This window comes from Trachypithecus francoisi, unplaced genomic scaffold (genome assembly GCF_009764315.1).
Source record: "Trachypithecus francoisi isolate TF-2019V2 unplaced genomic scaffold, Tfra_2.0 Lachesis_group9, whole genome shotgun sequence".
Taxonomy (NCBI): Eukaryota; Metazoa; Chordata; class Mammalia; order Primates; family Cercopithecidae; genus Trachypithecus; species Trachypithecus francoisi.
The window spans coordinates 31,062,082-31,066,993 of NW_022681474.1; the positions used below are offsets into that span (position 1 = coordinate 31,062,082).

General features: G+C 45.4%; 1 pseudogene; it reads left to right on the top strand.

Annotated features, from left to right (window-relative positions):
• The first annotated feature begins 3,353 nt into the window (after positions 1–3,353).
• On the top strand, positions 3,354–4,676 carry LOC117082231 (annotated as a pseudogene).
• The last annotated feature ends 236 nt before the right edge of the window (positions 4,677–4,912 follow it).

Here is a 4,912-nt window from a genome sequence, read left to right on the forward strand (position 1 = left end):
TGTGAGTCACTATGCTCAGACACAAATATGTAAATATCAACCTGTCTTTGGAGTTTAAGGTAATGGATATTGCAGTCCATCTGAATTTTCCTCACTCTTATTCCCATAATTCTGAAATTTCTTCAGAATGTGGTGCATTTTTTTGTGCTACTATGTAAGATGAAGAATTAGGTATTAAAATTATTTTTTCACTGAAGGAGAGGCCTTTCACCAAAGCTATGCAACCAAATTTAGGTGAGAAGGTAGTTGATTGAGTGCATCAAATCCAAGAATGGGGCCAGGTGTGTTGGTTCATGCCTGTAATCCCAGCACTTTGGGAGGCCGAGGTGGGTAGATCACCTGAAGTCAGGAGTTCAAGACCAGCCTGGCCAACATGGTGAAACCCCGTCTCTGTACTAAAAACACAAAAAAATTAGCCACTCGTGGTGGTGAGCACTTGTAATCTCAGCTACTCAGGAGGCTGAGGCAGGAGAGTCACTTGAACCCGGGAGGTGGAGGTTACAGTGAGCTGAGATCACACCACTGCACTCCAGCCTGGGTGACACAGTGAGACTCCCTCTCAAAAAAAAAAAAAAAAAAAAAAAAATTCAAGCGAGGAAGATATCAAGGGAGAATCATCCTGCTCTGGATGACTCTCAACCAGTTTACTAAAAAATGTATTCTGTCAACTCACTGAGGACTTTGGGAAAGTTTGGGTCCTGCCCCTGGCCTGGTGCCCCTGTCCATGCCCTTGTCATGCATCAGGGCGGCCTTTGTCCATTCCCCCTCCCTCTGCTCAGCCACTACTGTCGTTCTGGGCTCATCTCTGTCTAGCTGCTGCTCAAGACCAACTGTCCAACCTTCACATCGTCCAGAGGGCTTGAGGCCACAGCATTTCCCCTTTCCTCTCTCCTTAGAGTCAGGGAAATAGGCTTGGGAAGATAGGGTTTTGACTGTAAGACCAGAAAGCCCAATTGTCTCCATCCCTTGTGGCTTGGGAGACTCCCACTGGTCAGAACTGACACCCTATGCCCCACTCATCTCTCAGCATCACTGATGAGGAATGTGGGACCCTGTGATGGGGGGACAATCTCAGGATGAATGAACATGGTTTTTAATTTCTCATTCCAAAGGCCAATGTTGGCCAGGCATAGTGGCTCACGCCTGTAACTCCCACACTTTGGGAGGCTGAGGCAGGTAGATCACCTGAGTCAGGAGTTTGAGACCAGCCTGGCCAACATGGTGAAACCCCATCTCTACTAAAATACAAAAAAATTAGCCGGGCGATTAGCCAGGTATGGTGGCAGGTGCCTGTAATCCCAGCTACTCAGGAGGCTGAGGCAGGAGAATTGCTTGAACCCAGGAGGCGGAGGTTACAGTGAACCAAGATTCCACCACTGCACTCCAGCCTGGGCAACAGAGCAAAACTCTGTCTCCAAAACAAAAACAAACAAACAAACATAAAACCTATGTCAAGAGTCAATGTTTCACCATAGGACAAGCATAGTTAAGTCATTGTAAGATAGCCCATTTGTCCTAAAGTAGGAACATTTAAGGTGACAGGTAATTGTGAGTGTGTTTGTGTGAGTGCGTGTGTGTGTCCGTCCTACTAAATAGGGCTGAATTCCCTTTAACTGCACTGGGTCATTCATCATGAAAGACAGCAACAGCATCCTCTCCACAGCTGGCATTCCCTGAAGGACTGATCGAGAAGGAGCCCGACACATCACTTAACTAACATTATTTAGGAAGTTCCTAATAGTCAATGCAGAAGAGTTACCTACAGAGGAGAATGACCTTATTCTGCTTGCAGTCATCACTTTATGTTAACTCTCTGCCAAATATTTCTAAGGACTTGCTGTTCATTATGTTTGCTGCGGACAGAAAGGAATTAAGAAAGTAATCAGAGCCAGATGCAGTGACTTATGCCTGTAATCCCAGCACTTCAGGAGGCCAAAGTGGGTGGGTCACTGGATCCCAGGAGTTCAAGACCAGCCTGGGCAACAGGGCGAGACTCCATCTCTAAAAAAATAAAAAGCTTATAATCCCAGCACTTTGGGAGGCCGAGGCAGGTGGATCACCTGAGGTCAGGAGTTCGGGGTCAGCCTGACCAACATGAAGAAATCCCGTCTCAACTAAAAATACAAAATTCGCTGGGTGTGGTGGCGCATGCCTAAAATCCCAGCTACTTGGGATGCTGAGGCAGCAGAATCGCTTGAAGCTGGGAGGCAGAGGTTGAGGTGAACTGAGATTGCGCCATTACATTCCAGGCTGGGCAATAAGAGCGAAACTCTGTCTCAAAACATAAAAAAAAGAACAAAAGAAAAAAGAAAGTGATCAGAGATTTGAAAAATCAAAACTGAGAACTAAGTATCAAAATTTATCTTTGGACAATCCTATCCAGAGAGTCCTTCTCCAGCACACTGGACAGTACAGGAAAACTGATACCACTGACGACAATGACTGAAACACAATGAAAATTAATTCACTATTTCACCAGATCATTTCCATGCCATGTTCTAATGCAGGAGTAAGGGCTTCCAACTCAGGTTTCTGCTGGGTTTTGCAAGGGAACCAGGAAAAAATGGCAATCTGAATAACACAGTTTTGCATGTGTTAAAATGATCCCTAATTAGCACCTCCAGAAGGAATTTTCTAGTTGGAAACAGTGCCCCGGGGCTGGGTGCGGTGGCTCACGCCTGTAATCTCAGCACTTTGGGAGGCAGAGGTGGGATGGATCACCTGAGGTTAGGAGTTTGAGACCAGCCTGGCCAACATGGTGAAATCTGTCTCTACTAAAAATACAAAAATTAGCCAGACGTGGTGGCGCATGCCTGTCATCCCAGCTACTTGGGAGGCTGAGGCAGGAGAATTGCTTGAACCTGGGAGGTAGAGGTTGCAGTGAGCTGAGATTGTGCCATTTCACTCCAGCCTGAGCAACAAGAAAGAAACTCTGTCTCACAAAACAAAACAAAAAAAAAAAAAAAAGAAAGAAAGAAAAGAAAAGAAACTGTGCCACAGCCTGGGCGTGGTGGCTCATGTCTGTAATCCCAGCACTTTGGGAGGCTGAGGCGGGCAGATCACTCGAGTCCAGGAGTTCAAGACCAACCTGGCCAACATGGTAAAACCCTGTCTCTACTAAAAATATAAAAAAATTAGCTGGGTGTGGTGGCACACACCTGTGAGCCCAGCTACTTGGGAGGCTGAGGCAGGAGAATCACTTGAACCTGGAGGTGGAGGTTGCAGTGAGCTGAGATGGTGACACTGCACTCCAGCCTAGGTGACAGAGCAAGACTCCATCTCAATAAAAACAAAACAAAACAAAACAACAACAACAAAAAAAAACCCAGTGCTCCAATAAACCAGAAGAGTAGATGGAAGTGCAGCTTGGTAAAGTACAGAGATCACGGAAGACTCAAAAGACCTGGGTGAGTCCTGGGTCCCCACTCCACCTCTTTGTAGCTGCATGACACTCATCAAAGTCTTGACCACGACATTCATCAAAGACTTGACTTGACTCTTTTTTCTCCAAAAATGAAGATACGGTATCCATATCATAGAATTGTGAGCAGAAACAAATGAAGTAAAGTGAAGCTCTCTGAAAACTGTAACACACTCTGTGAATATTGGTTATCATTGAATGGTCTCCATGAGACTGACCCTAGGAAACAGGTTATGTTGGAATCTGTTGTCAGGTATAGGGTTAGGTGTCTGCCTGTAGGAGCCTTCTTATTGCTGGCAGAGTAGGGTTCCAATCTCTTGCCATGTCTTGTAAGAACTGGAGAATACTTGGTGCCTCTAGTTGTAGGCCAAAGGTTCTCAAAGATGGTCCCCAGTTGGCAGCATCAGCATCACCTGGGAACTTACAAGACATGCAGGAGATGCAGCAGAGACTGGACGGGTGACCGTTCTTTTCTTTTATTTTTTTGAGGTGGAGTCTCACTCTGTCACCAGGCTGGAGTGCAGTGGCACCATCTCGGCTCACTGCAACCTCTGCCTCCCGGGTTCAAGTGAGTCTCGTGCCTCAGCCTCCCAAGTAGCTGGGATCACAGGCATGTGTCACCACGCCTGGCTAATTTTTGTATTTTCAATAGAGCTGGGGTTTCACCATGTTGGCAGCGTTGGTCTCGAACTCCTGACCTCAGTTGATCCACCCGCCTCAGCCTCCCAAATTGCTGGGATTACAGGAGTGAGTCACCGTGCCCGGCCGACTCTTCTATTAATATTGTTTAAAGATGTAAAAAATGCGGGGAACTTGAGAAAGAAAGCCATGGAAGGTATCATTGATGGCTCAGTGATACATCCTGCAGTGACTGTCAATCCATTTGAGATATTTGCAGCCGCAAAGAAAGCAGTTTGCGTCTACAAACTGGGAGAAATGAAGTCAGGAGCTCTATCTACTGAAATTATTTTCAACCTTTCCCCAAATAGCAATATTTCAGAGGCATTGAAAAAATGTGGTATCTCAGCCAATGACCCATTAATTCTAATTGTTTATACTAACAAGGGAGCAAAACAAATAAATCAAGGATATCTAATACCTCAAGTAGAAGGCCAGCAGGTTTCTCTGAAAAATCTTCCTGAAATAATAAATATCACAAAAGTCAAAAAGAAACATAAATTCCCTCCACAAGAAGAAAATATTGGGAACATTGTGGGATGGTATTTGTAGAATGTCAACAAAGGATGTTTTGTGAAAAGAATTATTAGCAGAAATTTTCAGCATTTAAAGAAAACACTGGACCTGTAATCCCAGCACTTTGGGAGACCAAGGTGGGCAGATCACCTGAACTCAGGCATTCAAGACCAGTCTGGGCAACATGGTGAAACCCCATCTCTATAAAAACACAAAAAATTAGCTAGGTGTAGTGGTGGCGCATCTGTAAGCGCAGCTACTTGAGAGAATTGCTTGAACCCGGGAGGAAGAGGTTGC